General features: G+C 37.5%; 1 long non-coding RNA gene and 1 pseudogene across 3 annotated transcripts in view; one reads left to right on the top strand and one right to left on the bottom strand.

Annotated features, from left to right (window-relative positions):
• LOC309817938 overlaps nucleotides 1-21,502 on the top strand; it is a 73,385-nt gene that overhangs the window by 3,510 nt on the left and 48,373 nt on the right. For both annotated transcript variants that reach the window (XR_014296286.1, XR_014296287.1), the window contains exon 2: nucleotides 377-571. This is a non-coding gene — a long non-coding RNA (uncharacterized lncRNA). The remainder of the gene's footprint in view (nucleotides 1-376; nucleotides 572-21,502) is intronic.
• LOC309817937 (large ribosomal subunit protein eL21-like) lies at nucleotides 6,924-7,407 on the bottom strand (annotated as a pseudogene). Its single transcript has one exon. The product of its transcript is annotated as a large ribosomal subunit protein eL21-like (transcript).

Genomic DNA, 21,502 nt, shown 5'->3' with positions numbered 1-21,502 from the left:
ATAGTACATTTGTTACAATTAACGAACCTAGGTTGACACATCATTATCACTCAAAGTCCATAGTTCACATTAGAGTTCACTTTTGGTGTTGTATAGTCTACGGATTTTGACAAATATATCATCACACATATCCATCATTATAGAATAGTTTCACAGGCCTAAAAATCACCTGTGCTCTATGTATTCATCCCATTCACCCCTAGCTCCTAGCAACCACTAATCTTTTTACCTTGTTTGTTGTTTTACCTTATCCAGAATGTTATACAGTTGAAATCGTATAGTATATAGCCTTTTCATGTCGGTTTCTTTCACTTAGTAATATGCATTTAATGTTCTTTCATGTCTTTTCATGGCTTAATAGCTCATTTCTTTTTAGGGCTGAATAATATTATGTTGTCCGGATGTACCAAAGTTTATTTATCCATCTACCTACTGAAGGACATCTTGGATGCTTCCAAGTTTTGGCAATAAAAATAAGCTTCTGTAAACATCCAGGTGCAAATTTTTACATGGACATAAGTTTTCAACTCATTTGGATGAATTCTAAGGACCATAATTTCTGGATTGTATGGTAAGAATATGTTTGTTTGTTTTCCTTCCAGTTTTACTGAGATATAATTGACATACTGCACTGTATAAGCTTAAGATGTACAACATAATTATTTGACTCACATATGTCATGAAATGATTACCACAGTAGGTTTAGTGATCATCCATCATCTCATATAGATACCACATTAAAGAAATAGATTAAAAAATTATTTTTTCCTTGTGATGAGAACTCTTAGGATTTACTCTTAACAACTTTCATTTATAACGTTCAGCAGTGTTAATTATTGTTATCATGTCATAAATGACATCCCTAGTACATATTTTACTTTTAACTGGAAGTTTGTACCTTTTGACTACCTTCATCTAATTCTCCCTCCCTCCCACAAGAATATGTTTACTTTTTATTTTATTTATGTATTTATTTATTTTTCGGTACGCGGGCCCCTCACTGTTGTGGCCTCTCCCGTTGCGGAGCACAGGCTCTGGACGCGCAGACTCAGCGGCCATGGCTCACGGGACTAGCTGCTCTGCGGCATGTGGGATCTTCCCAGACTGGGGCATGAACCCATGTCCCCTGCATCGGCAGGCGGACTCTCAACCACTGCGCCACCAGGGAAGCCCAAGAATATGTTTACTTTTGTAAGAAACTGCCAAACTGTCTTCCAAAGTAGCTATACCATTTTGCATTTCTTTTTTCTTTTTTTTTTTTTTTTTTGCTGAGCTGCATAGCTTGTGGGATCTTAGTTCCCTGACCAGGGATCAAGAGCGCCAAGTCCTAACCACTGGACCTCCAGGGAATTCCCCCCCATTTTGATTTCCATAAGCAGTGAATGAGAGTTCCTGTTGCCCAACATTCTCGTCAGCATTTGCTATTGTCAGTGTTTTGGATTTTGCCCATTCTAATAGGTGTGTAGTGGTATCATATTATTGTTTTAATTTTCAATTCCCTAATGGCTTGTGATGTGGAGCATCTTTTCATATACTTATTTGCTACCTGTATATCTTCTTTGATGAGGTGTCTGTTCAGATCTGTTGCCCATTTTTTAAGCATATTGTTCATTTTCTTGTTGAACTGTAAGTGTTCTTTGTATATTCTGATAGTAGTCTTTATCAGATGTGTCTTTGTGAATGTTTTCTTCACCTGGGGAACTTTTAAAATGTCAGACGATCAGGTCATATCTCAGACCCCTTCAGTCAGGGTCTCTGAAGGTAGAATCCGGACATCAGTATTTTTTTAAAAAATGTTTATTTATTTATTTATTTTGGCTGCACTGGGTCTTAGTTGCGGCTTGTGGGATCTTTGTTGTGGCATGCAGACATCTTAGTTACGGCATGTATGCGGGATCTAGTTCCCTGACCAGGAATCAAACCCAGGCCCCCTGCATTGGGAGTGTGGAGTCTTACCCACTGGACCACCAAGGAAGTCCTCGGACATCAGTATTTTTTAAAGTCATTCTAACGTGTAGCCAAGGCTGAGAACCACTGACCTAAGTCAATACAATAATAATAATATTTAAATATAATTATAATGACACTATCATTATTATTATTGCTGCTTAATTTTCTTAGGCACTTATCATGTCCTGACACTCTTCTAAATATATTACAAGTATTAATTCATTATGGACATTAGCTACTTTGATGTACTATGTTGCCTTGGCCTGAGTTTTGTTTTCCTAATCTATAAGCCTAAGATAATAATAGAAACTAACCCCTCATAGAATAAATATATAAACAAGATAATGCATGTAAATGCCTACCACATATTAAACACTCAAAAGTGCCAGCTATTAATATTAATTACATTATTAGTTGTGCTCTCTAATATGGCATGCTAGGTCTGCTCCCTCTTCCATGGGACAGGTCACCACAATTAAAGACAGCAGTCATGATTCCACGTCCTTTTTTCTCCAGGCAAAGTAAGTCTAGTTCCTTCAACAGCTTTACCCTCCTTGGTCATGGTCCAGTTTCTCCTAAAATTCTTTAACTTATTCCTAAGTCTAAAACTGTGCTTTAAAGGTGATCAGACCAGGACGAGGAGAAGTCTTCTGTTGCATTGGGTTGGGAGGGTGGTAGTCACATCACTCTTTAGGCTCATACAGAGTCTGCAGTAAACTAAAGCCCTTACTTCTTGCTACCTGAACTGCCAAGCCAGCTTTTCTTCAGTCTTTTAATTTAGCGGTTAATATTTTTGTCCTTAATGTTTAGACTTATTAAATTTCGTCTTGTTGATTCTGCATCAGTACTGCATCCTGTGGCAATCTCTTTGAATCCCAATTGGGTAGTGAAATGTATCAGCCATCCTTCCAAATTCTTTGTTAGTAGTTGATTAGATAAAGGTGCAACAGAACTTGGCCAAAGCAAAGGCACTGGTGTGTCACAAACCTTTCACCAAGCAGTTTTTTATGCATTAAGTAACATTCTCTTGATGTAGTTCTTCAGGTAACTATGACTTTACCTAACAGTATTTATCACCTGACCCACTTACATCCTTCTTAGCAATAAGAATTTTAACATACTTTTTTTTTAAAAAGTGACAATACTAAGAAAATGAAAACCAAAATTGAGTCTTGTAGTGCAGAATGAACATATTTGTATCCAAGATTTTAAAGGAAATGTTGTCAATTGCCTTCTTGAAATCCACTTATTTCAACTATGACATCCCAATAATAACATTTGGGGAAGTTGGGTAAAGTATATATATAGGAAGTCTTTTTATTTTTTTTTGCAATTTTTTTGTGTTTGAACTTATTTCAAAATTGAAAGTTAAAAAAATAAGATAGTAAGTTTAGCTTGAGATGACTAATTCTTAGTATTGCTGTCTTCTAGGAATCATCCTTCTTTTCTAAAGATTTCAAAAATGATGTATTTATAAATATATTCTAAAATTTTGACAATTTTTTACAAGATTCAGTCTATCCATCATATGTCCCTTGGTAATGAAGACAGAAAACAAATAATAGTTGTAAAAGTTGTGTGTTTTATGTTCCTAGTTAGTTGTTCTTTCTCCAAGGCTAAAAGAAAAGGTTGTTACTCTTCATTAGCATGCTCAGGTGCATAATAAGTACTTCATAACTTAGTTAAAGGAAAAGTAAGATCTGATTTATGAAAATTCATTCAATAGAAGACTTTCAAGAACCTAAGTTCTGTAAAGAAGTCTATTTTCTGGGACTTCCCTGGTGGCGCAGTGGTTAAGAATCCTCCTGCCAATGCATGGAACATGGGTTCGATCCCTAGTCCAGGAAGATCCCATATGCCTCAGAGTGACTAAGCCCTTGAGCCACAACTACTGAGCCTGCACTCTAGAGCCCACATACCACAACTGCTGAGCCTGTGCGCCACAACTACTGAAGCCCACGCGCCTAGAGCTCGTGCTCTGCAACAAGAGAAGCCACTGCAATAAGAAGCCCGTGCACTGCAACGAAGAGTAGCCCCCGCTCACCACAACTAGAGAAAGCCCACACACAGCAACGAATACACAAAACAGCCAAAAAAAATAAATTAATAAATTAATTTTTAAAAAAAGAATTATAGGGCGCTTCCCTGGTGGTGCAGTGGTTGGGAGTCCGCCTGCCGATGCAGGGGACGCAGGTTTGTGTCCCGGTCCGGGAGGATCCCACGTGCCGCAGAGCAGCTGAGCCATGGCCGCTGAGCCTACGCGTCCGGAGCCTGTGCTCCGCGACGGGAGAGGCCACAACAGTGAGAGGCCCGCGTACCCAAAAAAAAAAAAGGAAAAAAATAAATAAATAAATAAATAAATAAATAAATAATTATATTTTCTTATTAGATATTTTAAAAAGTGTGTTGGGGAAAAACATATAATAATTGTATAAATTTGAAGTTTCTCCTATATATTTGCTATTAAGGGATTATTGTTAATTGTTTTTAATGTGTGATAATGATATAATGGTTATATTACCAAAAAAAAAAAGAGTCCTTATTGCTTAGAGAAGCATACTAAAATATTTACAGATAAAATGATATGATGACTAGGATTTGCTACAAAATAGTTTGAGGGGATAGTGGGTAGAGTACAAATGAAACATAATTGGCCATGCACTGGGGATAACTATTGAATCTGGGTAATAAGTACATGGGGGTTCATTATACTAGTGTCTGTAGTTTTGTGTGTATTTGAAAATCTCATAATAAAAATGATTTTTTAAAAATATATGGGAGGTCTAAGAGGATAAAGGAAGCAATACTGACATTTTGAGATAATCTTATGGAAATGTTTCTTAATTTTAAGTTACAGCATCATTTAACCTTTTATCTATGGAGAGAGTGCTATAGTTATTTACTTAAGCTTTTTAAAACTCAATATAGTTCAAGTAAGTTTATTCTTATGTTTTTGTTATATAATAAATTAAAGAGGTAACATTATAGGGGATAATGAAAGGAACAGATATTTTTAAAATTAACTTACAAACACTTATACAGAGCTTACTATGTGTAGGCACCCTTTTAAGTGCTTTGTAATTACTAACTCATTTAATCCTCCTCACAACCCTACAAGGGAGATAATGTTATTTTCTCCATTTTACAGATGGGGAAATGAAGGCCTATAAAAGTTAAGTAATCTGTAAGATCACACAGCTGGTAAACAACAAAGGTGGATTTTGAATCCAGAAAGCCTGGCTGCAGAAGCTCTCTCTCTCTCACTGGGCTAAATGAACCCCCCCAACACACACACACCATGATAAAAAGAAATACACCTTGAGGCATTAAGCATATAGAAATTATAGCACGAGTGCAGAAAAATAAATACACCAGGATATTTACTGCAGCATTTTTATACTTACTGAATATTGGAAACTGCCTACATGTCCCATCAATAGCAAAGTGAACAAATCTGCCCATATTCATTTAACCTGTGCAGATGTTTAAAAGGAGATTGACTTAGAAAAATGAAAAATATTTAAAATTAGAATAGAAAGTTACAGAATCATAAACATTAAGATCCCATTTTTAAATTCTATATATAATATGAATAAACATAACGTAAGAGGGACTTCTCTGGTGGTCCACTGGTTAAGAATCTGAGCTTCTGCTGCAGGGGGCCAAGGTTTTGATTCCTGGTTGGGGAACTAAGATCTGGCATGCTGCGCAGTGTGACCTAAATGAATGAATGAATGATACATCAAACTATTAAATGGTTTCCTCTGAAAAGTGAATCAGAAAAAAGGGAATAAGAGAGAGCACTTCGATTTTTATTTTATATTTCTTTTTAGTGTTTGAATTTCTTTTACAATCACTTTTGCAATTAAAAACATTTTTTAATGTAATACATATATACAGTGTAAAACTTGGGAAGTCCAATAGAATAAAAAGAAAAAACAATAATAATCACCTACCACCTTGAGGTCATTATTATTAACATTTTGATAACACTTCCATGACCTTTTTTCCTATACAGAAATATATACATACACAAAATCATACACATTATATATTGTGATTGTATTAAATAATATGAAATTAATGACAGTAAACAAGTCTTAAGCCCTTTTCTTGGACTTCTTACATCACCAGAGTCCAAAATTCATCTACCCAACACCATCGCAGCTCATGTGTTATTCAAGGAGTCCGTTTTATCCTTTTTATCAGCTAACTAAAGAAGCCTGAGGGCCAGACTTTGATTATCTGAGCTAGGAAAACTAGCTGCTTTCCTTCAGCCTTAAGGATTAAACTTATACTTTCAGAGATCAGTGTGTCTGCCATAGCAGATGAGTTAAAAAGGTGAGCAGTTATTCAAGTAAAGCTCCTTAGCAGAAAAATCCATCTAGGTCATTCAAAACCAAAGTACTTCCCTCGAGGTCATTTGCCAAAGCTTATCTGAATCCTTGTCTAAAACACCTTGGAAGGTAAATCAGAATTTAATATAAACTTGGAGCCCAGGAAATATGTTTGATTTACTAGGTAAATGCCAATGGCTTGATAATACCTGCAGACTGTATATATGTATTATTAATGTGAGAATGTGCATATGCTGAGGTAATCTAGAGATTAAGGCAGGCAGCTCCTTGACCAAGGAAATTAACCACCAAGCTTTCATGGAAATGATATCTGTTCTAGTTTTTCTTTGAAAATCATCATTAGATGATTTCAAGATTTTTTTATTATTCACTTTCTTTAGTTTTATATTCAATTTTTCTGATGTGTGCATCATATATATCATATATACATATATGTATATATTTAAATATATAAACTTTGTATATACACATGTGTGTACATTAAATATATGTATATATATACTTTTAATAGTAGCTTTGTGGAAATATAATTCATATACAATTAATGCTTTTAAAGTGTACAGTTCAGTGGTTTTTATAACAGTTCCAAGGCCTTTTATTTTTTTTTTATACCTTTCATGCCGTGAATTCATAGGGAATGTGTTTCAGCAGTTCAGGCTCCTTTCCATTGGTTTTTACAAAGTTTGCTTCTCTGGGTGAAACAGGCTGGTGCTTTAGTTGAATCCAAGTACCACTGTCTTTGGCTTCCTTCTTTTTCTGATTATTTTCCTTCACATGTTTCAGGAAGCTATCTTGGCTCTTAAGAATGTTTAATACATTCAGTATATACGTTAATTCTCTTGGCAAGATTCTTGCCCTTAACTCGTTTGTTTACAACAATGCCAACAGCATGCTGGGTAATATAGTAGACTCTTCTAGTTTTGCCTTGGTAACATTTGTGGGGCATTCCTCTTTGAATAGTGCCCATTCCATTGAGGTTTACAATATCACCTTTTTTGTAGGTTTGCATGTATGTGGCCAAAGGACCAACAACATGTTTTCGGAAAGGCCTAGAGAACATAAAGAAGGTGCTTCTCTTCTTTCCATTTGTGTTCGTCATTTTGGTGAATGACTGGAAGATGGCAGTTCCAGCCAAAAGTGTCTTTTTTAATAATAGCCATCCTAGTGAGTGTGAAGTAGTATCTCATTGTGATTTTTATGTGCATTTTCCTAATGGCTAATGATGTTGAGCATTTTTTATGTGCTTATTGGCTCTTCATATGCCTTCTTTGGAAAAAAATCTGTTCAGATTCTTCATGCATTTTAAGATTGGGTTTTTTCATTGTTGAGTTATGAGTTCTTTAAATATTCTGGATATAAGTCCCTTGTCAGATATAATTTGCAAATATAGTCTCCAATCCTGTGTGTTGCCTTTTCAGTTTCTTTTATTTTTTGGCTGTGTTGGGTCTTCATTGCTGCGTGTGGGCTTTCCCTAGTTGCAGCGAGCAGAGGCTACTCTTCGTTTCCGTGCGCGGGCTTCTCATTGCGGTGACTTCTCCTGTCGCGGAGCAGGGGGTCTAGGCACATGGGTTTCAGTAGTTGTGGCTCTTGGGCCCAGTAGTTGTACCAAACCCGTGTCCCTTGCATTGGCAGGCAGGTTCTTAACCACTGCGCCACCAGGGAAGTCCCACCTTTTCAGTTATTTTTTTTATTTTTATTTTTTTTTGCGGTACGCGGGCCTATCACCGTTGTGGCCCCTCCCTCCGGGGAGCACAGGCTCCGGACGCGCAGGCCTAGCGGCCATGGCTCACGGGCCCAGCCGCTCCATGGCACGCGGGATCCTCCCGGACCGGGGCACGAACCCGTGTCCCCTGCATCAGCAGGTGGACTCCCAACCACTGCGCCACGAGGGAAGCCCAATTTTTTTTTTTATTAATTTATTTATTTTTGGTTGCGTTGGGTCTTTGTTGCTGCGCGTGGGCTTTCTCTAGTTGAGTCAAGTGGGGGCTACTCTTCATTGCGGTGCACAGGCTTCTCATTGTAGGGTCTTCTCTTGTTGCGGAGCACGGGCTCTAGGCACGTGGGCTTCAGTAGTTGTGGTGCGTGGGCTCAGTAGTTGTGGCTCTCGGGCTCCAGAGGACAGGCTCAGCAGTTGTGGTGCACAGGCTGAGTTGCTCTGCGGCATATGGGATCTTCCTGGACCAGGGCTCAAACCCATGTCCCCTGCATTGGCAGGCGGATTCTTAACCACTACCCCACCAGGGAAGTCCCTCAGTTTCTGGATGGTGTTTTGTGAAGCACAAAAGTTTAAAATTTTTATGAAGTCCAATTTATCTATTTTTTTCTTTTGTCACGTGTGCTTTCAGAATCTAAGAAACCATTGCTTAATTCAAGATCGTGGATATTTACATTTATGTTTTCTTCTAAAAGTTTTATAATTTAAGCTCTTACATTTAGGTTTATCATTTATTCTAAATTAATTTTTGTATATGTTGTGAGGTGGGAGTCCAACTTTATTCTTATTTGCACATGAATATCCAATTGTCTCAGCACTATTTGTTGAAAAGACTGTTAATTTCCCATGACTCGCCTTGGCACCGTTGTTGAAAATCAACTTACCATGAGTGTAAAGGTTTATCTGGACTCTCAATTATGTTTCATTGATCTGAATTTCTGTCCTTATTCCAGCACCACCCTGAGTTGCTTACTGTAGCTTTGTAGTTTTGAAATCATGAAGTGTGAAGTCTTCAATGTTGTTCTTTTTCAAGATCATTTTGGCTATTCTGGGTTGTTTGCATTTCCATATGAATTTTAAGGTCAGCTTGTCAATTGTAAAAAAAAAAAAAAGAAGCTCTGAATTTTTTTTTTTGAGATTGGTGTCTGACTTTTATTTTATTTTATTTTATTTATTTATTTATTTTTTGTGGTACACGGGCCTCTCACTGCTATGGCCTCTCCCGCTGCAGAGCACAGGCTCCGGACGCACAGGCCCAGCGGCCATGGCTCACGGGCCCAGCCGCTCCGCGGCACGTGGTATCCTCCCAGACTGGGGCACGAACCCGTGTCCCCCTCATCGGCAGGCGGACCCCCAACCACTGCGCCACCAGGGAAGCCCCTGACTTTTATTTTTTAAATTTTTATTGGGGTATAGTTGATTTACAATGTTGTATTAGTTTCTCCTGTACAGCAAAGTAAATCATTTATACATATACACATATCCACTTTTTTTAATGTTTTTTTAGATATTTATTTATCTTTATTTTTTTTTAATTTTTTTTTGGCCGCGTTGGGTGTTTGTTGCTGTGCGTGGGCTTTCTATAGTTGTGGCAAGTGGCAGCTGCTCTGCGTTGCACTGCGCAGGCCTCTCATTGCGGTGGCTTCCCTTGTTGCGGAGCATGGGCTCTAGGCGCGCGGGCTCCAGTAGTTGGGGCACGCTGTGGCACGCAGGCTCAGTAGTTGTGGCTTGCAGGCTCTAGCGCACAGGCTCAGTAGTTGTGGCGCACGGGCTTAGTTGCTCCGCGGCATGTGGGATCTTCCCGGACCAGAGATCAAACCCGTGTCACCTGCATTGGTAGGAGGATTCTTAAACCACTGCACCGCCAGGGAAGTCCCTTATGTTTACTTTTTTTTAATATTTATTTATTTGCCTGCTCTGGGACTTAGTTGTGGCATGCAGGATCATTTAGTTGCAGCATGTGGGCTCTTAGTTGTGGCATGTGGGATCTAGTTCCCTGACCAGGGATCAAACCCAGGCCCCCTGCATTGGGAGCTCGAAGTCTTAACCACTGGACCACCAGGGAAGTCCCTATCCACTCTTTTTTAGATTCTTTTTTCATATAGATCATTACAGAATATTGAGTAGAGTTCCCTGTGCTATTCAGTAGGTCCTTATCAGTTATCTGCTTTATATATAGTAGTGTGTATATGTCAATCCCAGTCTCCCAATTTATCCCTCCCTGCTTTTCTCCCCTGGTAGCCATAAGTTTGTCTTCTACATCTGTGACTCTATTTCTGTTTTATAAATAAGTTCGTTTGTATCATTTTTTTAGATTCCGCATGTAAGCAATATCATATGATATTTGTCTTTCTGTCTGACTTACTTCACTTAGTATGATAATCTCTAGGTCCATCCATGTTGCTTCAAATGGCATTTTTTTTTATGTCTAAGTAATATTCCATTGTGTATATGTACCACATCTTCTTTATCCATTCATCTGTTGATGGACGTTTAGGTTGCTTCCATGTCTAAACAAGCTCTGATGGGAATTCCCTGGTGGTCCAGTGGTTAGGACTTGGAGCTTCCACTGCAGGGGGCCCGGGTTCAATCCCTGGTTGGGGAACTAAGATCCCACAAGCAGCGTGGTGCAGCCAAAAAAATATAAAATTTAAAAATAAACAAGCTCTGATTTTGATAGAGATTACATTGGGTATGTACATCAGTTTGGGAAGTATTGCCATTTTAATAATGTTTCCCAATTTATAAATATGAGATATCTTCATTTGTTTAGTTCATCTTTAATCTTTCAGTAATATTTTATAGTTTTCAGTGTACATGTTTTGTACTTACTTTAAGTCATGGAGATGTTTCCATGTATACTTGAGAAGAATGTGCATTCTGTTTTAGTTGGGTGAATGTCCCTTAGGTCTAGTTGGTTTATAATATTGTTCAAGTCTTCTCTTTCCTTACTGATCATCTGTTTGGCTGTTCTAGTCATCATTGAAAGTGGAGTAGTGAAGTCATCAATTATTATTGTTGAACTATCTATGTCTCCCTTCAGTTTTATTAGTTTTTACTTCATGTATTTTGGGACTTTGTTGTTAGGTGCATATATATTTATAGTTATGTCTTCCCAACAGACTGATCCATTTATCATTATAATATATCCTTCTTTGCCTCTAGTAACAATTTTTGTCTTAAACTCTACTTTTTCTTGGGCCATGTGGCTTGTGGGATCTTAGTTCCCCAATCAGGGATCGAACCCGAGCCCTCGGCAATGAAAGTGCAGAGTCCTAACCACTAGACTGTCAGGGAATTCCCTTAAAATCTATTTTGTCTGGTATTAGTATAGCCACTCCAGCTCTCTTTTGAGTACTGTTCTGTATGGTGTATATACTTTTGCATTCTTTTCCTTTCAACTTGTGTTTTTGAATCCAGTTTGTCTTTTATAAACAGCATATAGTTGAATCATTTTTTTATCCATTCTGCAGATTTATGCCTTTTGATTGAAGTGTTTAGTCTGTTTACAATTAAGGTAATTATTGATAACATAGTTCTTACATCTGCCATTTTGTTATTTGTTTTCTGTGTGTTTTATGTCTATTTTATTCCTCCATTACTGCTTTCTTTTTTGTTAAGTAGTTATTTTTTGGTATATCATTTCAATTCCTTTGTTGTTTCTTTTACTATATGTTTCTGAGTTCTTTTCTTAGTGGTTATGCTAAGGATTAGAGTTAACATCTTTTTTTAAAAAAAGATTTGTTTATTATTATTATTTATTTTTATTTTTTGGGGGGGTGCATCAGGTCTTAGTTGCGACATGCAGGATCTTCATTGAGGCATGCGGGATCTTCATTGAGGCACATGGGCTTCTGTCTAGTTGTGGTACGCAGGCTCCAGGGCGTGTAGGCTCTGTAGTTGTGGTGTGCCAGTTCCAGATCGCGTGGGCTCTGTAGTTTGCGGCACGCGGGCTCCCTATCTTAGGCACGCGAGCTCAGTAGTTGTGGCGTGTGCGCTTATTTGCCCTGCAGCATGTGGGATCTTAGTCGCCTGACCAGGGATCGAACCCACGTCCCTTGCATTGTAAGGCAGATTCTTTACCACTGGGCCACCAGGGAAGTCCCTAGAGTTAACGTATTAATTTTAAAATAACCAAGTTTGGATTAATACCAACTGAATTTCAATAGTATACAAAAATTTTATTCCATATACCTTTATTTCCTCCCTTCTCCAAGTGCTATTATTGACATACAGTTACAACTTTGTATATCGTATACCCATCAACTCAGTTTTATAATCGTTGCTTTATGCAGTTGTTTCTTAAATAAGTTGCAAGAATAAAAGAGTTACAAACAAAAATACATTCATACTATCTTTTATGTTTACCTATGTATTTACCTTTACCATTGCTCTGTACATCATGTATTGGCTTATTTTAGGCTCTTATTAAAATTTTTTCAAAATATTCAGTTACATCTGCTGTTTCCCTCAGTTGTTTTCCCCTCTCAATAGTTTTTACACTGTAATTATCTAAAGTAATGTGGTTTAGTGGAAAGACTGAGTTTTGAATCAAGAGTCTGGTCACCTACTAATGGCTTTCAGTCCATTGACTGATTTTCTAATCCAGATTAAGCCATTTAGTCACTATCCGGGCTTCGATTTCCGTAACTCAGAAGTGGAAAGAGTAGCATTTGGCCGTATTTGACTGCTGACTTTAAATGTACCACTCTACCAAGTATAGGTCCTACCACAGATGAGAGAAGTTCTCTTGTAATTCTAGTCTAGCAGCTAATGTACAGAAAGAAGGTCAAAACCTTTATAACATTATAGGCTAGTATTCCAACAAGAGAGAGAAAATGACTGAGAATAAATAAAAAATTATGAAAACTGCTTCAGATGATCTGTTGCTATTTGCAATATGCTTTGTAAAAACAAAAATCCTTCAACTTGCAAATTGCTTATATTTCTATGAAGAAAATATAAATAAAATAATAATCTTATGAATACTCCCCAGTATTGTAAATGCCTATTCCTTAGCTAAATTCATTTTAAAAATCCAGTCATAGCCCAGCATAGGGATCAGGAAAACTTGAGTCAGCCAGCTATTTGAAGTGAGTTTGGGGGGAAAAAAAAAGTATATCTGAATCTTAAGAGTATATTTAATATGTTTTCTTAGTCTCCTGTTTCCTGAGGTCTACTCTTCCTATCAGTTTTTTGTTTTATTTGTTTTTAGGGAAGAAAATAATCATATTCACCTTGGAAGTAAGCCAGAGCCAGAATCACCATCATTTAGAGTATAACCCGTAAAATCTATTCTGGTCATTTTCTTTGCCCCCACTCAAACAACAGTAAAAATGAGGTTGAAAATAATTCCTTAGGGGCCACAGGTGAAATTCTTCCTCATAGACATTTAATTTGGGATTGAATTTTTAGCAGGGATACCAATTACACCTAGAACAATAAGGTAGTTCTTGGTGATTCATCAAGCAGAAGGTGTTTTGGCCTTTTGCTCCTGTTGGAAACAAGTCCAAGTTGGAAACACCTTCTACACTCAGGTTTTGTCAGTTGATGAGGTTCTGACCATGGTAATTTCTGAATATTAATGAAAGAGCAAGTCAAAGTAGATGATCTGGTTAGTGTTTCCTAGTATTATTCAGACCCGTTATACAAAGATACTTATTCTAAGGAACTTCCTTTGTCCTTCTTAGTCTTGAGGAAATGTGACTAGATTGACTGGAGTGTAATCTTGCTAACCATTGCATAACTTTCCATATGATTCTACCTTGTCAAAGGGAAGCTAGCCTTTGCCTTACTCTATTACATTATTTAAAAGCATACTCTTTGTAACCAAATAAAAAAGAAATATATTTTGCTATTCTTTCACACTCAAAAGAAGGTGTAGGTGGATATCCGTGTTTTTTTAGCTAAAGAACCCCATGTCCTTTCATTAGTGGTCTGGAATCTTGTTAGCAAACAAAATTTGCACGTGGCCTTTGTATTAGCGTTACTGTCACACTGTGTATGTATGGGAGATAGAAGACGCTAAAAATAACTAATCTAGCTTCAGTAAATGGACCGAACTGTGTGTGCTGCATATTCCCACAGACTTAACGATCTGGGTAAGATAATATTTATTCTCAGAACAAATCACAATTGAAACCCTTATTCTCCTTTATTTGGAGTTTTTTTTTCCCTCTCTTTCCCCCTAACCTGAGAATGGCTGCAGGGTTTTTTTAAGAGGAGCTTGCAGTCTCAAGAAAAAAAGCACAGAAACGTCTCTTCATAGTGGTTTCTTCAGTCAAATACATTCTGTATTGTAACATTGATAAAATTATGACAGAATTTTAAATAATACGGCAATTGCTTTTCCCCATTTGACTTATTTTAGTCACTGATATAATGTTCCTGCTTCAGAGATTTACTTCTTATCTATGGATTAATAGAAACATATGAAAAGTATTGATTTGTTTACCTGTTCAGGTTCTTAAATTCTAAATCTTAAAAATAAGTTTATTTGTAGCTATAACTCATAAGTGTCCGGCTTTTCATTTCTTTCAGAAATAAGGCAGAAGGTGGTTAATATCCTCATCTGCTTCTCATTGGTCCTCATAGGTTCACCCCTGCTCCCCTCTCTCATGTTACACAACATTAGGGAGCCTGGAACATAGTGTCAGCATCTTTCTAAAGGCAGTGGGTGATATTTACACACTTAAGCTGCTGGCACTGACAGGGTGACTGGAGTCAAATGTAAACCATGGCATTTATCATTCCCAGTCAAATATATTGTGCAATGAGTAGCAATGGGCACTGTGTGAAAGGTTGCCTAATAAGCCGCCCTAGTCTTAGGATTAGTCAGCATCTTGCTGTGAGGTGTGTGTGACCAAGATACTGGAGGTTGTTGGAGATGGAAAGGCAGGCTGGCCAATGATAGGAAAAAGGAGGGGCAGCTCAACTCTTGGCAAACAATTGAATCTTAGCACAGCGCATTTGTTTTCTGAGGTGCAGAGGCTGAGAGGCTGCTGAGAAACATCTGAGGGAAAGATGTCGTTTTCTGACTTTTTATTGTTTTTCATGAAAACTTTCCCCTGTGTAAAATCTTAGAAGCCAGTGTAATTTCTGGTCATGTTAATCTATAGTGGAACCAAAAAATGCTTTTTGGGGAAATCTTTTTTTCTTTGTAATAGAAAGTTTAATTATTAAAAACAACATGATCACACTAAGATAATTAGAAAAAGCAAGGGGGAAAACGCTCATAATCCCTTTTACTAAAAATAATCATGATATCATAGTAGCATACATTTTTATTCTTTGAACTGTTTTACAGAGTTGTAATCATCCAGTTAAAAGATTTTGTCACATAATTTTTGGTAACTTATCATAAGCTTTTTTTCCCCCATAGTGCTACATAACCATGTTTAAAATAACTGAATAATATTCCATTCAGCGTATGGATGAACCAGTGTTCACTTTAACCATTACAATAGGCTGCTTCCATTTTATGCTGTTGTTACTGATATTATAAATAACACTGAAATGACTATAATTTAAAATACAACGCTTTTTTGTATTTTTAAATTTAAGGTGATTTATATCAAATACAAAATTTATATAAAGCATATATATATGAACAGCTTAAAGGTTAATAATAAAATGAACCGCTGAGTATCCACTTCCAACTTAAGAAATAAAATATTGCCTGTAGCTTAGAAGCCCACCTGTATGCTTCTCTTTGGTTGCATCCTGTTCTCTTTCTCTCCTACAAAAATAACCACTAGCCCAAATGTTTTGTTTATGACATATATTTTTTTATATTTTAGATTTTTCCTTAGATAATTTCTAAGAGAATTTAATAATTAATGTAAATGGGGTTACATGTTTATCAGGGCTAGTTTCTGATGTTGGTAGAGCATTGGCTTACATTTCTCCTTCAGAAATTGTCAGGCTTGACACACCCCAGTAGTCAAGGCAGGCCCACAGACCAAAGAAAAATTTGCCTCCTAAGGAGGTGCACCCTGTGACAGCTCCCCGCAGTATGAAGATATTATGGATTAGGACTGAGAACCTTTATCGTAGAGAGAGATGATTCTGGTTTACTTACATAAAGGTTACCCTCCCTCCTCCCAGTCCTTTCTCCATTCCCAGTTATTTTGGTTTTAATATATCATTTGTATGTTGTTATTTTAATCACTCATTCATTTAAAGCAGTCAGTTCTTTTTTTTTTTTGCGGTACGCGGGCCTCTCACTGTTGTGGCCTCTCCCATTGCGGAGCACAGGCTCCGGACGCGCAGGCTCAGCGGCCATGGCTCACGGGCCCAGCCGCTCTGCGGCACGTGGGATCTTCCCGGACCGGGGCACGAACCTGTGTCCCCTGCATCGGCAGGCGGACTCTCAACCACTGCACCACCAGGGAAGCCCCAGTCAGTTCTTTTTGTTCAACATATTGGTGTCTGTCTTCTGGAATAAATGCCAACATATTTATGTTCAACTTTACCTAACCCCAAGCAATCAGATTGGTCAGATTGATCTTCTCAGTTTTGAAAATGGAGAAACTAAAAAATTTGAAAATAATTGGCCAATAATAGAACCAATAAGTATGGTTAGCTTTTAGGTCAATAGGAAAAACCCCAGACTAGTGTTACTGATCACCTGCATCAGAATCAGTTAAGATATTTAGTAAATTCAGAGATTCCTGGATTCACTTGAGACCTACCAAATCATAATCTCTAGATTTAGAGTCCAGAAATCTAGTTTATTAAGCACCCCAGATGACTTTTCAGTACCCCAAAATTGAGAAGTACTACCCTAGATCAGGAGCTACAACCAAAGAAAAGTGCTTTAGTAAATATTCCCGTATTCGCTAGTGTGTTTCTATTTGTTTAGCACTGAGATGTGGGGTTGGGTGACCACATAGCAGTCCTTTCTGTAGGAACCCATTGTGATGTATTTTGCTGGATGAGAGTGGAAAAACCCAGTTCTTTACTCCACTACTATTAGAAGTTTTAATATGAGAGAAAGAAGTCTAGGAATCACCTTAATTATTTATAGCAAATTAGCGTAGATTTTCATTGACCATGGCCAAGAGCAAGAATGAGATATAGGAGGGAAGCAAGTGAAGGCATTTTGCCTGAAGCAAAGACAAGGGTTCAGTTATAGTTTGTGCAAAGCACACTCTGTTTTCTTCTCAGTATTGAGTACTGCTCCTGTCTGTGACCTTGATAGTCAAAACTGTTTTGCATGTAACCATTGTCATGCATAGCACTGGTTCTACAATAATCTTTGAAGCAGAAATCTTTATGGTTTCACCAAGTCTGGAGGCACTTATAAAGAAGAGAAGTGGGGCTTCCCTGGTGGCGCAGTGGTTGAGAGTCCGCCTGCCGATGCAGGGGACATAGGTTCGTGCCCCGGTCCGGGAATATCCCACATGCCGCGGAGCGGCTGGGCCCGTGAGCCATGGCCGCTGAGCCTGCGCGTCTGGAGCCTGTGCTCTGCAACGGGAGAGGCCACAGCAGTGAGGCCCACGTACTGCCAAAAAAAAAAACAGAAGAGAAGTGGGGGAAAATAAGTTGTTGAAAGCAAAAACTAAAAGACAAGAGTTGGAGAAATGATATAAAGGTAGATATAGAAAGTTAAGCAGAGTCAGGAAAGAAGTATCACAAGGAATATGGGAAACACTGCCATTCTTCAAATTCACCCTCAATGTAGCTTGAGATATTGCTAAGCAAAACCCTTCTGAGAATTAAACCTGAGAACCTAGTTAATGAACATTTGCTGTCTGGAACAGTGAAGGAATTCCCTTTAGCTGAAAATTAATTGCTCTATGAAAATGATCATTACTAAAATACTTACTGCTGAAACTACATGATATTTGACAAAGTTTCTCTGCCTTCTTTCATCTAGTTTTTCTATCTATGCTGTCATAAATTTGCCATATTTAAGAACCCAGCAATGATAATAGGAATATTACACATTTCAATATTTAATATGTTCAGACTCTCTTAAAATTTGAACATAATATTTAACCCAGAGAAAATGAAGTAGAGATGAGCTAATTGGTGCAATGTCAAATATGCTGCAAATATACTAAGAATGTTCAATTGTAGAAATAAGAATAGTAGTAACAATATGAATAAGGGGGAAGAACCAAATAGTAAACTATATGCATATCTTGCATTTTATGAGGGTTATTAAAATAACACCTTAAATCAGAATATCATATTCAAGATATCTTTTTAATGTTTATTTGTGTACTTGATGATCTGCACTTTGGTTTAAGTTCTGTCTCTAGAATACAGAAATGTAACAGATCTCAGTAATATTTATGGAGAGTAACTATGAGGACATGATAATATAATGATAAGTAATAATTTAGGAGTTAAGGAATTTCAGACCAATAACCAAAACATCATACTGATCTATGAAACACCAGATAAAGTTGGGATAAAGCAAGATTTTCCACTTTATTTACCCTTATAATGGGAATTCTAGATGTGGTTCAAAAACAGAAATCATATGAATACTTAGAAGAAATGATAGATGAATATGAATCTGTTGCCAGGTTGGAGTTTTCCTAAACAAAACAAACAAACGAAAAGCCGACAAAGAACAATAATGGCAAATGAATGAAAATAATAACTTTGAACTACATAAAAACATAAACAAAATATTGAAGAATAACAAAATAAGAAATCAAAGTGACCTACAAATGTGAAAACAATGTTTAAATCCACTAGTAATTAAAGAAATTCAAATAAAAACAATGAGATATTATTGTTCTACCATCAAATTGCTTGAGATTTAGAATGATAAAAATATTCAGCACTGGGTAAGCACAATGAAATGCGAACTTTTTTTTCTTTTTGACTGCACCACATGTGGAATCTTAGTTCCCCCACCAGGGATCGAACCCACACCCCCTTTAGTGAAAGCGTGGAGTCTTAACCACTGGACTGCCAGGGCAGTCCCGAAATGGGAACTTTTGAACATCATTTGTGGGAATGCCCTCTTTGATGAGGAATTTGTTTCAAAACCCTTACAAATATACATACCCTTTGATTCAGTCATCCTTCCACTGGCATTTATTCTAAGGGAAAAAATAAGGGCATCAATAAAGATGAACAGGAATGTTCAGAACAGCTTTTTATACAATATTGAAAAATTGAAACAACCAAAATCAAGAGAACGACTAAGTATGTTATAGTTAATTCATAGGATACAATAATACTAAATGAGCGTCAAAAATCATGTTTTGCTCACTAATGATATAAGTGAAAGCACTAAAAATAGTAGATAAATTCTGATTCCAATTTTTAAAAGTTTATACATATTTGTAGAAAAAGAATGGATGATATATACTAAAATATTCATGATTGTTTTCTCCATGTGTTGAGATTCTGAGTTATTTTTACTTTATTTTACGCTTTTCTAAATTTCCTACAATAGACACATATAATTTTAAAAGCAAAAAATTTTAAGTTAAAGAACAATAAGGGTTAACCCTCTTCATGAAGAGAATGGCATTCAAATCCTTTACTAAATCTTTTGCCTCTGACTCACAAGGAAATCTTGCTTCTAAGCAGATCCTGATCTATATGAAAATAGGAGCTGTTCTAGATATTTAAAGTTTTCCTGAGAAAAGAAGCAGAAGATAATACAATGAGTAGCTTTTTCACCTGAAAGAAATTTTATTCCATGCTAGACTACACACACAGATACACACACACACACACACACACACTCCTATGCCTAGATCCTTCTGAACTCCAGATAGCATTTGAACCACAGAGAATAGTAGAGGTTGTGGAATACACAAACGATAAACTTCCTTAAGGATCTTCCTAATACTAATTCTGATTCTGAAGCTGGCACCTCTCCTCAACACTTGAATTTTGGTGAAATGCTATGGACAAAGCAAACTTCTCTGTTAATGATAAACTCATGGAATTATTTTTTTTTAATTGAAGTATAGTTGACATACAGTATTAGTTTCATGTATACAATATGGTGGTTTGACATTTATATACATTACAAAATGATCTCCACAATAACTTGTAGGGGAGCAAAATTTGCCACCCCAAATTGTGTTTCGTTGGCATGAGGATTCATTTAGGCTGATTTTTTTTTTTAATTTTTAAAAAAAATTTATTTATTTAATTTTTGGCTGTACTGGGTCTTTGTTGCTGCACGCGGGCTTTTCTCTAGTTGTGGCAGCAGGGGCTACTTATTCATTGCGATGCACGGGCTTCTCATTGCAGAGCATGGGTTCTAGGCACGTGGCCTTCAATATTTGTGGCACGCAGCCTCAGTAGTTGTGGCACGCGGACTCTAGAGTGCAGGCTCTAGAGCGCAGGCTCAGTGGTTGTGGCACATGGGCTTAGTTGCTCTGCGGCATGTGGGATCTTCCCAGACCAGGGCTCGAACCCGTGTCCCCTGCATTGGCAGGCGGATTCTTAACCACTGCGCCACCAAGGAAGCCCTAGGCAGTTTATTTTTAAGGCTGAAAAGTCTCAAGAAGAACCTTTGACCTTACCCTTAACTGCCTAAAAGAATGGATAGAGGGAGGACCTGATGCAGGAAGTGAGCTATTACCTAAGACAGCTACAGTATGAACTAGGTGTGTGGACAGGGAGAAACCTAGCAAAGTCTGTTTGTTAAAACTCCTCTCTGTCCCATTGTCTCAGCATGGCCTAGCGAACATTTGTGTACCAAACACTTCCTTTTCCATCTCCATGTCAGTTGTCTTCCTCCCCTTTGAGGTCCCAAATCACTGCCCCCAGCATCCTCTTTTGTCTTTAGCTGAGGATGGTATTTAAGGTGAGGGATTTGGCCATTTTGATGAGTTACTCAGTTCTCCTAGGTCTCTCCCATTTATACATTTTATTAAACTTTTGTTTGATTTTCTCCTGCTAATCTATCTCATGTCAATTTAATTCTTTGACCAGCCAAAAGAACCTAGAAGGATAGAGGAAAATTTTTTCCTCCCAAAGTTTAGTACCACCTGACACCATATAAAGTTATGGAATTATTATCAAAGATCTAACCAGGATGTATTAGACTCTTAGTGATAAAGAAGTAGGAGGTGTAGAGGAGGAAAAACTTGTCTTGACCCTCATAAGGTCCCTGGCTGGGCCTGAGTATTAAACTGACAAAGACAGATTCGCAGGAGAAAAGCATACACATTTATTTTATGTAAGTTTTCATCACATGGGAGCCTTCATAAGGAAATGAAGACCTGGAGAAACAGTTAAGCCTGAGAGTTTTTATACTAGGTTTGTTAAAGCAAGGAAAGTTATGGAAAACTATGATAGGCTAAAAGGATATGAGCTCAGGGTAGTGAACTGGAGAAAGCCTAGCAAGGCCTATTCATCTGGATTCTTCTTGGTGTCCCTCCATCTTCAGAGATAAGGATGCTTCTTTCCTCTGAGTATAGGAAGGGCTTCTTTCACATGAGGGTCTTATGACCTGCTTCAGGGGTAAGCAGGGAGGTCAGATAGTCCTTCC

This window comes from Grampus griseus, assembly GCF_964374135.1.
Source record: "Grampus griseus genome assembly, chromosome: 2".
Taxonomy (NCBI): Eukaryota; Metazoa; Chordata; class Mammalia; order Artiodactyla; family Delphinidae; genus Grampus; species Grampus griseus.
Note: the sequence above shows the minus strand (reverse complement) of the source record. Positions and strands in the feature narration are given on the sequence as shown.